The following is a 13274-nucleotide window of genomic DNA, read 5'->3' on the forward strand; positions in this document are numbered from 1 at the left end:
ATCTTCACATATTGCAAACACCTCTAACATTGCCAAACTAAGTACAAAGGAACACTTGTATGCCAGTGACTGTGCACTGACAGCGACTTCTCAGAAAGACTTTCAGCTCTAAGTAGATCAGTTTTCTGCTTCTACAATCATTTCTGGATTAATACAATCTTGAAGAAAATTAAGGGTATGTGTCAATCAAATCCTGCAAAAGGGCAGATTGAATTTATGACAATTTAAGTGTTCATTTTCTTTGGATATATGATTTTGCCAATACCGATAAAAAAGTAATTCCTTGTATTCCAAATGGCTTTACCAGGATTATAAAGGGAGACTAGAGCCTGAATAGGCTCAGATTCTCCACTAGCTTAGATATACCTACAGTTCTTGCACTTGCTGCCTTGCAGTGTGAGCTGAGGATCAGATGCCGTAGAGAATGCATAAACTGTGTGGTCCAGCTAGAGGCAGCACTACGTTCTTGTTTGCATGAAGCAGCACAGTGAAATGAAAAATGAAGGTCTTTTGTAGTGCTCTCACTGCTTGTTGCAGACGCTGTCACCAGTGAAGGTCCATTCAGAATGTGTCAAATGTGCATGTCATGGACAGTGCATGAACATCCAGTTTGTTTTATATCATTTCCTGGAAGATGGAAAGAAAAGGGGTGGCTACCCTAAGAAATACTTCAAGGTCATTCTTGACAGAATAGTTTATTTGCCAATTTAACAGATAAAATAGATGTTTCTTGGAAAAAAACTGTATACTCTTGGGCAGGAAATATCTTTGAATCTCTGAGGTGGAGGATGCAGGTGCAACATTAGAGTAGATCATACAGTGAGAAACACCGTCTGCTGTATCATAAACAGGGTGAAAGGCATAGTCTTGCATAACATCTGTCTACTCAGTAAGTGTAACTCACTCTCACTTTGACACTATCTTAGCTACCAAGAGCTCAGGACAATGAGTATGTTACATGCAAACTTTTAAAGGTTTTTTCATTGTTGTTGTTGTTTGTGAGAAAAACACAAATGAACCATCTCGTGTGTACAACACAGTAAGCAGTTCCTAATCAGTGGCAAGCATATATTCCAATATATTGTCTCTGTAGGCTGTTGAGATGCATAAGTCTAGTCAGAAAGCAGTCCTTCCATGAAGATCTAAGTCTGGAAGCTAGATAGATTAAGTAGCTATCTGACACAAGGAATTAGCTATTCTCTGCTTTGTTTGCCACAACACAAAAAGTACAAAAGGTCAGGTTCTGGATTAAATCTTCAACTATGGAGTCAGTGCTTTTCTAGTTCCAGATCGATTCCACATAGTCATCTCATTTTGCTTTTGAACCTCCACATGAGGCACTCAAAGCAGAAACCAACAGCAAAGAAAAAGCCCATAGTGGCATAAATCCCTCCATGGCACAGAATGGTTATCTCTGAAACAAATCTTACACCTATTTCTGATCGCCTTAAAAGAAACCAGCAACATCTGTATAATCAGGCTGACTTATATAGCACTTCCTCTGCTTCTATGACTTTTCATAGGTGGAGACAAGGAGGTAGAGTACTGTAAAATGCACTATCAGAACATATATAATTTCAGGTTTATGCACTGTATAAAAGTAAGAAAGAATGAGGAGACAGCCTTATAGTGAAAGCTAGCAGGGCTGATCAGAGCTAATCTACAAAAGCAGAAAGCTATGTCCTCCTAGCCTTCCAAGTATATGGCTTACAGATAAGACTAACAAAAATATAGTATAAGTTATGACTTAGCAATTTTCTAGACATGACAAGAACAACCACAATAATAGCATATTTAAATTTAATAAAAAGAAGAAACAGTAAGAGGAAACCAATCCTTGATATACACAGGTAAGAAATAACAAACTTGCTTCCTTGTTTTTCTCTCTGTGTAGTAGATGTTTCTACTCCAGATTCGAACATGATCTAATTATAATATGTTATTATCTAATTGTTTTCTTTTAATATTTTTCATGTGTTTTTTCTTTATTGTTTACACAACTTTATTAAAGCAGTCAGAAAATGAGATCTTAACTGTATCTTTCCAATTGATAGTGGCATTTCTTTTGAGAACTGCTGAAAGATGTCTGTCACATTACTGTGTTTGACTGCATCCAGAAGTAGGGCGCTTCATTCTGATAAAGATAATAAAAAAGCTGAGAGAAGTGTTTAAAACTTGATTCCAAAAGCCAAGTTATACTTTTTTTTCCTTTCTCTCTTACATACAACAACAAAGACTCATACTATCTGCTGGGATTAATCAATAATGCAGATCAGACCTGCAAATCATGACACCATGTCAAGGGATAACTGCAATATGACTTTTTCATGGAATAAATCTCTGACATGATAAAAGTACAAACTGTTTAGAATGTAATGCTTTGACAAACCAACTCTTCAAGGAGAAGCTTTTGATTTTCCTCTTCTGTACTTCCAGGAGATTATGATGTCCAAAGTTAACAACGTAAAGAAATCTGCTTACAGCAAATAAGGCTACTAGACTAGGCAAACCTATTCTTGGAGCCTTGAAGTTGTCCAGAAACTCAGATCAAATTATGAAAATCAAAAGTGAAAAGCAAACCTGCCAGATTGTATCAAGAATGTACTGCTGAGAGGTTAATTCCTAGCTAGTAAGCTTAGTGAAAATACTGTAATATGTATAGTTTTCCAGTTTCATTGAATATAGGGGTTCTTAACTTTACACTGTGTGTTGAGCTGTAGGTTTGTTTTCAATTAAGTGGTAATTTGCTTTAGGTGCTCTTCCTGGGTGGTCTTGGAAGACCAGTTGTTTTATTAATTAGGAACACTCTAAAAAGACCAGACTTGAAAATAATTTAAAAATAGGTATTTTAAAAGACGGTCTATGATTTTACAAGCTATTCACTTTTTATAGAGAAAACTACATCCTTTTGCAGATGATTTAATTGAAGTGGTCCATGAATGTAAGGATGCATTGTCACTGTATATTGCCAGCAGATAGGAGTTCATTCGTGCTTCTTGCTTTGCCCATTCCCTAAGATGAAAAAGAACCATGTGAATGCTGTAGCACTCTACTGAAAATGAGCTAATTAATTCAGCTGGAATTTAGATTTATTAGTGAGAGCCCAGTGCAAACACCATACATTTTTTGTCTCAGAATGCAGGCAGGAGGGCACCCAATTTAGAAAGTAAATGTATTCCACTCATTTAAGAGCAGAATTCAGAAAGGGCTGGTAATATGAGGCATCTGTTGGACTATGATTTGAGACGCATAGAAAGTGTTGTCCCCTTCTGACAGCACAGCATGACTGCTGGCTAATAGGTGGTTGTCAGCTTGTACACACAGTGTTTGCAGAATGTAACTGCTGCTCTACAGGGTTGACTTTGCCATACCTGGGTTTCACTGTGAAAGGATACAGCTGATTCATTGCAAATCAGAGCTGAAGTGCAATGACATGTCTCTAGCATGAATGATTTGGAGAGTAGGGCTTATGGAAGCAAACTGAGTCACCAGTAAGGACATGAAAAAATAATTTCTCTATGATTTGGAATCCTTAATGTTAGCTATTGTCACCTGAAAAACCAACAAAGTCCTACTGTGGATCATACCGTAGGCAAAGATGATGCTGATCATTTGAATCCTTAACTGCAGTGATCATTATTTGCAATATGGTTTGGAGAACTGCTTTTCTTCCATTTTCTATTGAAAAGAACATAAAAATTGCAATGTTCATAATTCCTTCTGTACAAGGCAAAATATCTAGGGGATTAAAATAACCTGCATCTATTTTCTATAGTAGAATTGAAGAAAAAGGAAGAGTATCTTCTGTCTGAACATCTTCTAGTATGTTAATTCCCTGCATGGCTTTGGAGAAGCCGGCTGGTCATTCTCTGCATCATTTTCTTTTCTGGAAACTGAAGATAAGGAGCTCTTCTTGTTTTTTCTTATACTCTGATGTACTAGAATTATAAAATATTCACTTAACATAGCAGCATTATAAGTAAATCTACCACTCTATGTTTAGATACACAGCAACTTATCTTTTTGTTTTACAGAAAAAACATGTTCTTCAAAGTTTTTCTAATAGCTGATTTAAACTGCTGTATTTTTTAGCTGCAAAATTATGCATAAAACAAAACTTGCTTTTACTACACATTGTTGCATTGTCTGGATATTTTATTCAATTTTGTCATTCTTTTAATGGTGATAGTAGTTACAGCCACAGATAAGAGACTGTAAGTGTGTATAAAGGTGGTCCTGAGTAGTGAGCTAAAGCAATATGTCATTGGTGTTCCCAGAAGAATTTAAAAGACCGTAAAATTCTTTTTTTCCAGATGGTATATGTTTGTACTATTGCCTTGATTATCTCAATCACATACTTCATGGCATTCACAAATAATTCTAGAATTTTCACTTAAATCCCCCATTATTGTTGTTGGAAAAATCTTTGGTCTCGTCTTTCCTCTTTATCACAGAATCACAGAATCACTAAGGTTGGAAAAGACCTGTAAGATCATCAAGTCCAACCATCAACCCAACACCACCATGCCCACTAAACCATGTCCCACAATGCCTCGTCCACACGTTCCTTGAACACCTCCAGTGATGGTGACTCCACCACTTCCCTAGGCAGCTTATTCCAGTGCTTCACCACTCTCTCAGGAAAGAAATTTTTCCTAATATCCAGCCTGAACCTCCCCTGGTGAAACTTGAGGCCATTTCCTCTTGTCCTGTCACTAGTCACTTGGAAGAAGAGACCAACACCCACCTCTCTGCAACCCCCTTTCAGGTAATTGTAGAGAGCAATGAGGTCTCCCCTCAGCCTCCTCTTCTCCAGACTGAACAACCCCAGTTCCCTCAGCCACTCCTCATAAGACTTGTGCTCCAGACCCCTCACCAGCTTCGTTGCCCTTCTCTGGACACGCTCCAGCACCTCAATGTCCTTCTTGCAGTGAGGGGCCCAAAACTGAACACAGTATTCGAGGTGCGGCCTCACCAGTGCCGAGTACAGGGGCACGATCACCTCCCTACTCCTGCTGGCCACACTATTTCTGATACAGGCCAGGATGCTGTTGGCCTTCTTGGCCACCTGGGCACACTGATGGCTCATATTCAGCCGGCTGTCGATCAACACCCCCAGGTCCTTTTCTGCGGGGGAGCTTTCCAGCCACTCGTCCCCAAGCCTGTAGCGTTGCATGGGGTTGTTGTGACCCAAGTGCAGGACCTGGCACTTGGCCTTGTTGAACCTCATACAGTTGGCCTGGGCCCATCCATCCAGCCAGCCTTCCGACCCTCAAGTACATCAACACTCCCACCCAACTTGGTGTCGTCTGCAAACTTGCTGAGGGAGCACTCAATCCCCTCACCCAGATCATTGATAAATATATTACACAAGACTGGCCCCAAAACTGAGCCCTGGAGGACTCTGCCTGTGACCGGCCACCAACTGGATTTGACTCCATTCACCACAACTCTCTGGGCTCGGCCATCCAGACAGTTTTTTACCCAGCGAAGAATGTACCTGTCTAAGCCACAAGTCACCAGCTTCTCCAGGAGGATACTGTGGGAGACAGTGTCGAAGGCTTTACTAAAGTCCAGGTAGACAACACCAACAGCCTTTCCTTCATCCACTAGGCAGGTCACCTGGTCATAGAAGGAGATCAGGTTGGTCAAGCAGGACCTGACTTTCATGAACCCGTGCTGGCTGGGCCTGATCCCTTGGTTGTCCTGCACGTGCCCTGTGAGCACCCTCAAGATGAGCCTCTCCATAATCTTCCCTGGCACCAAGGTCAGGCTGAGAAGCCTGTAGTTCCCCGAATCCTCCTTCCGGCCCTTCTTGTAGATGGGCATCACATTGGCAAGCCTCCAGTCATCTGGGACCTCCCCTGTTAACCAGGACTGTTGATAAATGATGGAGAGTACCTTGGCAAGGTCCTCAGTGACAGGACCCTGGCTTGGCCGTCATGCTTCCTTTGTGATTGGAAAGAGGACAATGAACAAGATTTTTTAGTTCTCTTTTTAATATTCACTGGACTAGAGGGGATCTATTTCCATTATTATTTCAGTATCGATAGTGCAGCACAGATATATAGCTTATTTAAAGTCATAACTTAAGTAATGATGGAAGATGTAACATGACTAATCAACCACTGATTTAGCTTCACCACTTACTAAAACACTCTTTCCCATTGTCTTTCTCATTGCCATTCTCCAACGTGCTTCTTTTTAAGCTGTTAAAAGTAACTTGGTGTCTAGTTCTATGTAAAGATGAGATTGTAAAAAAACCCCAAAGTGTCAGGGCACTGCAAGGGACAGCCATCCTGTGGGAGGGAGCTAGGAGCCAAGACTATCCATGAGGACAATAGGAGCTTGCCCTCCCCAGGTAGGCACCCAGCAAAAGAGCAAGGCTGGGATGCAGATGGTGACTGGGGCCAGCCCAGAGCCCCACAACTGCCCAGCAAAGCTGCAGTGGTGGGGAGGATCAAGGTCTGGCCAGGATCCAGCGCACAGGTTGTGGTGAGGTTAAGGGCTGGTGAGGTGGGTGGCCAGGGACTCACACAGCTGCAATGGTGGCCAGCCCAGAGCCATGGGCAGGTAACCCTTCAGTGTGAGGGTGTGCCCAAAGACCTGGAACCAAGATATTATGACATATTTTACCACAGCACTACTTGAAACTCCTGGTTGTAATAATGAGAATTGAACCTCCTGGCCTCAGGTGTCTTACAGACTGAAAAAAACCATGGGAGCAGAAAGACTCACAGGCACACTGAAGAGCACAGCAGCTTAATCAACACAGCCCAGCAACTGAAAGGCAAAATGCAGAGGCAAAATGAAGAATAGACCTCCTAAATAAAATAACTGCATGTTTTCTGTATCCTTGCAGAAACCCAAGGTGCTTTCCAGATCAAACTTGTTGAATCTTCTCGTGAATAGGTCACTCTTTTTCAACTTCCTGAGCTGTAATATTTAACCTCAAAACTGGTTGATTTGTCATTTTTGCAATCTCTTTTTGGAGAACAACTGCATCTCTGTGGATGTTTTAAACACTAAGGAAGATTTCAGATTTGTTTTGAAGATTCATGGATGTCTGAATATTCTCTATTAATTCTCAAAATATATTTCTGTGTAGCAAAAAAATTACTCTAGACAATTTGCTTTTGAAAAAGCTGGATAAAATTATTTCAATACAATAGATAATACCAGGTACATAAAAGTAGTATTTCATCCATAAGGGTCTTAAAGAAAACAATTCTGATATTTAGATGAGAAACTTTTGTTTTAAAATCATTATAACTATATAATCATGTTTTCTTAGTTGTTTTTTTTTTACACAATGACAAATACTCAATGGTATTAATATCTACACTGTAGTGAGGATAATTTACAGGAGATTGAAGATACACAGAAAGAATATAGTCAGTACTACTGTAAAAAATAATAAGTGATGACAGCAATAATAGTGATGTGTCATTATGATCTTATCTTTATGTTTATAATATGGAAAAAAGGAAGAAAGTAAAGTTCAAAAATAAAAATAAATATGACAGAGCTCTGTAAGACATGTTTAAAGGCACATTGTCTTCCTCATGTTCCATACCTAGATGTATTGTTCTAGGCAAGAGAAGAAATCCGTAATTTTTTCCATTTACCTACTTTCCTTACAAAAAACCTTTTCCCAGGGCTTTCAAATGGAACAACCAAAAACAATAATCTATCTATGATCCTCATGGGTCACTTTCAACTTGAGATATTCTATGATTCTATGATTTAAAATTACCCAACAACTTTTGTGTAATCAAAAAACTGTGCAACAACAGAAGGGCAGAAAAAAGAAGTCTCTAATTTTTCTAGTCTCAGATGATAATTGAAGTTTAAAACACAAAATTGACTGCTACCTGAAATCTCACCTTCAGAAAGTACCTTGATAATAGACTTGCTGAAAAAAATTAAAGAAATTTAAAAAATAATTTAGAACCTTGTCCTAGTGAACTGTGGCAAGAGTAGCAACAGAACGATGAAATACGATGAGGAGCATGTAATACCTACAAGACTGAGGCTGCACAAAAAGCAGCCAAAACATAATTTATGCAATACTCATTTGTGCTTTTTCCTCGTTTTTCATAAGAAATGGCATAGTAACCAAAATATTTTTTATAAATGGGTAAAAACAAGCAAGCCAGAATAGAAATGGATGATACCTTTATAGGATCAAAATTTTTACTGGTGCAGCAATATGCCAGTGATGTCAATAACGAGGAAAATGTGGGATTATGAAGTGTAGCTCTAAAATTAGAGACCTTTTTGAGGTTAACAGAGTTTAGTGAAGAATTCTCCACTTCTATATCTTTTCATATTTCCACCTTTTCAGCAAAGGCATCAGGAACTATGACATGTACAACAGGACTAAGAAGCTTAAAGTGACCCTATTAACACTGTCTTGTGCTTTTAACACTCTCCAGGTCTTATTCTAGCACTCCATGGTGCAAGTCTATCTCCTGTTCAGACTGATGTAGGACCTGGGTTGCAGCATATGCGTCAAACTCACTACCTTTAATTTGGCTTGTTAAATAACAGTGAAACTTGAAATGATGGCTAGCTAAGCAAATCTATTCCTAAGGGACATAACCAGGCTTGTGCAGGCTAAGGCTTGTATCTCCTGACTGAGGAATTACGGTACAGGTGCATGTATGCTTCCAGTATTAGTCTAGAAACAATCTATGGAGCTCTATATCCACTCCAACCTTCATCTGTCGTGTAATTGCTAAGGGACTGACCTATTTTAAAATCAGATCTAGTTTAGCTATATAAACATTGTAAGATTTGTCTCCCAATTAAGCCAGATGAAATTTCAGTATGTAAAACATAAGTGTCTACTACACATGAACCAGATGTCGAAGCTTCCAATGCAGGCAGTGGAAAGCAAAGCTGTGGTTCACTTGCCCTCATGTGGGTGTCATCGGCTGCATTGGTTGCCTTCGTATCTGGTACAAATGAATGGGGTTAACCAATACATTGTAACTGAATGTATGCTGATTATGTGCTGAACATGATTATTACATTTAACTGTGTAATGAGCTTAGGGTGACTATACTTAGATGTGCCTGATAGGTGCTTAATGATAGCTAAATCTCACTGTCTGTATGATAAATCATTTTAATTTTGGATTATACTATATAAAAGAAAAGACTTAAATGAGGCCCTTTCTATCACGTTAGGCAAAGTCAGGATTTGGCTGCCTTACTTTAAGTAAAAAACTGCATCAGATGAACAACTTCTAGCTATTTCTATAATACAGGAACTTTCTCTCTTTCATATTTTCTTTGTAATTAGCAAAGATAAAGTTATGTGTTTGTTTATAAAACTCTGCTAACAGTACTCAAAGAGCTTCAGAAGCCAAGTCAAAGACATTTTTTACATCAAAAAAAAAAGAAATCAGGCACTTTCTACAACTTTGGACAATTTCTGTGACTCTGTGGTTACAGAATATGCTCTGCATCAGACTGAATTCAATCTTGAAGACTGATTGCTCAAGAGAGGGAACAGGATTCTTAACTTTCTCATGGACAGGGCAGGTGGAGGTGAGTTAGCTATCCTGCATAGCATGTAACATGCTAAATCATGAATGCTCCCCTGATTTGTAATGAGCTACTCAGAAGTCTGCTCTGATTCAGTGCGCTGAGGAAAGGATTACGTGTCTGAATGATATGCAGCCTACCTAAGGTCTGATCTTATTTTCCTGAAGTCAAGGAGAATTTTTGCCATTAACTTAAATGAGAGGAAGAGTACTATAATGAACCAGACATTGGGCTCAGGTTAGCCTCAGTTAAAATACTGCAGTGTGGGCAAAGATCCCAAATGAGCACTTAAAACTCCCACAAAATATTCCATTTATGTCAGTTCAGAAGATGTGCTCTTCATAAACAATGCCTCCACCAGAAAAGGAAATAAGCAAAAAATACCTTCATCATCAAAGGCTCATCAACTGGTGGCTTAACAGTACATAGCATGAAAAAGTACTTCTGCCTTCTTCTGCCTTTTAACTATTGGTGTCTATTATATTTACAATATAATTACATCACAGTGACTGAATATTCAAGTAGGATGAAGTTTGTCCTCTGAACAAAGAAGTAGACCTCCTTTTTCTATTCCCCCCAAAAGCATGGATTTTTCTCAATTTATTAGGCTGCCAGGGAGATGCTAAACCAATCTTTGAGGGCATAACTCAGTACTCAATAAATACATAAATTCATAAATTTTGTCTTTAAATTATTGACATACAGAATAAGAAAAAAAGCAGATTGTTCTGGTTTTTCAGGGTAAGTGTCTGACCTTTTTTTTGCATGGCTGTTTATGTAACATCTGACACAGAGAATTTTGATCTTGACTGGGATTTTTAAGCACCGTAAAAAAATTAGACAAAGTATATATTTCATAAACCCTTGTACACAAAGGATTTACAACACAGAAGATTTAACTGTGAAACAAAGCTTCTTCAATAATTGTTTACCTTTTTATATTAGCTATGGAAACTTATCAAGAAAATACGATTTTTCATTGCTATCAGAATACTACATTATCCCAGATTCATCCACACCACAAAGCAAAGGAGTCTTCTGGGGTTGGCTCTATTTTCTGGGTGGATGCACAATACTGTCTTTTTTTTTCCTTATTTTTTTTAGTAGCAAAATGAGAAGTGGAATATGAGTCAAAAGATAAAACAAAGTAAACTTTGCAAATAAAGATTTATTGCTGCAATATTATGCTAAGCTTTGTTGCAAACCTTATGATCTTTATTGTATTTGATTTGTTCACAGACAGATTCTCTAGCATTGGCACCCTGACATCTGTGTTTAATATAAGCTCTGTTTCCAGACATCTTCTGAAGAAAACACTAAAAATAAATAAAGACAGAAGATGCATGTTTAAAAAGTCACTGCTGAATATGTGCGAGTGGGATTTCATAATGGTCATTTCAACAAAGGAAGAAATGTGTTTGTTTGAATTCCTTGGAGCGTTTTCCATTTCCTCCCCTTAAGATACAGCCTATTATGTGGGTTTCAGCTAAACCAAATTTTATGGTGGTATGGAATTGAGAAATTCTGGAATCAAAACTTTAATAAACACAGCGTTGAATCTGTGAGAATAAAACTGTCGATCATGGTTTGGCAAGCATGGCACATTTTGGAAAGAAAGGTGTCAGAGTAACAGATAAATAGTTAAAACCTAATTTTTCTTGGAAAACAGAATTTTATTTAGTGCTTCTTTTTGCCTACTTACTACTAACTTTATTTGCTTCCTATGCTGGGTGATAGTTGTGGAGTGCATAGTTTGCTACAAATCTAGAATATTGTATATGATTGATTAGAATTGAAGTCTGAACTGCTGTATGACATTTCACAGTGGTTTCTTTTCTCCTTTGCAGCCTTGTAATACCAGTCTGGCAAAGTGTTGCCATGATTGGTCTGGGCTCATTGTTCTCTGTAAAAAGAAAGAACGCTGAGGAGTCAGAATACCTGTCTCAGATTTGGAATTCTTATTTTGAGAGCAACTTTTATCTTTGATAATATTTGGGCAAGTTTCATAACGTTTTTGGAATTTAGTTTCCTATTTCTGAACAAAAGTTTGGGTAAAAGTTTCCTTCACTGACAGAGGGAATAGGCGATGGGGGAAAAACAAGTGTTTTGTTATTTTGAAAGGGTTTTTTACTTTCTTATCAATACCATGTGAGAAAAACTGCCATGCATGATAGTTATTTGTTCTTAATGAATAATAAGGTACTGCATACAGAACATATTGTAGTATAAATTATAAAATACAAATTATGAGAGTAATACCTTCACTTATACTCAGGAAGAATTTTAATTTTTATGCTGAAATCCCAAGGGAACAAATAATGCAATGTACAAAAAGTAGAAAATATTATTTTATTACTCACCTGAAGACACTTTACAGTACATTAAAGGGGAAAAGAGAAAAGAAAATGATACCCAACTAGCTGTAAAACCAGTAAGAAGACACAACACAAAGAGTATTTTCTCTCTTCAATTTTCACTATACCCTCCTGAGTCTCTCATAAGGAATTTGCTACTTCACACCTGGTTTCCTATCTTGTGTGGTGAAGACCGTTGACAACTGACTGCCTTTAAATCCAACTTTTCTGCTACTTTTTAGTCTTCTAGTTCAAAAGGCAGCTGGCTTCCCTTCCAAACAAAAGTCAATTTCACATGTCACCACACACTGTTGAAGCATAGCTAAAAACCTATGGATCTGAAAACAGTTTAATTCTTAAAGTTTATAAAACAGGCACTACAGCAGGCAACAATGGAATAGGTTTTTTTAGTCAGACCCCCCCAAATCATTAACTATTAGAGGCTCTGAATGCCATAATTTTGGAATTCATAGGTCATTTAAGCTGTTCTTGTATTGTAATTTTGGGAAGCTCTACCCCCACATGAGGTAAGTGGACCTTCCCCATATGAGTAATAAGAGCTTAGAAAATCAGTTTTATTATTCCAAGATAAACAATTAATGTAATCACAAGTTAGAAATGAACACTTGTGTACACTTGTGCAAATGGGAGGCAACTGGGTAGTATCTGGTGGGTAGTCATGATTATGAGAAGATCTGGGCAAATGGGGTAACTATTAACTGGGCTGAATAGCAGCATATAAATATAGCAGTATCTGGTGCCCACAGCAGAAGAATGAAATATTTATCGGGAAAGATACACCAAATCATTCTCTACATTGCTGATACATATCACTCTTTAATTGTCTTAGTCAGACTAAAACTAGATGCAACGTGCATTACTTTCAATCGCTTAAGCCTGTTTCAGGAGTTATTTTGAAAGTTAGTTCCTACTATCTTTCATGTGCTGGTGTTGCAGGTCTGATATCTTGTGGCTATGAAGTTGTCTATTTCAAGTTATATGTGGCTGTACCACTGTGGAGAATGCTTGCCTAAATAGTACATCACTCTGATTTTAGTCTAAAACCGTTGTCCTAGCATGACAATGTGATGAAACAGGGTGTCATGGTTTAACTCCAGCCAGCAACTAAGCACCACCCAGCTGCTTGCTCACTCCCCCACAGTGGAATGGGGGAGAGAATCAGAAGAGTAACAGTGAGAAAACTCATGGGTTGAGATAAAGACAGTTTAAAAGATAAAGCAAAAGCCGCGCAGGCAAGCAAAGCAAAACAAGGAATTTGTTCATTACTTCCCATTGGCAGGCAGGTGTCCAGCCATCTCCAGGAAAGCAGGGCTCCATCACGCATAACAGTTTCTTGGGAAGACAA

This window comes from Gavia stellata, chromosome 1 (genome assembly GCF_030936135.1).
Source record: "Gavia stellata isolate bGavSte3 chromosome 1, bGavSte3.hap2, whole genome shotgun sequence".
Classification (NCBI taxonomy): Eukaryota; Metazoa; Chordata; class Aves; order Gaviiformes; family Gaviidae; genus Gavia; species Gavia stellata.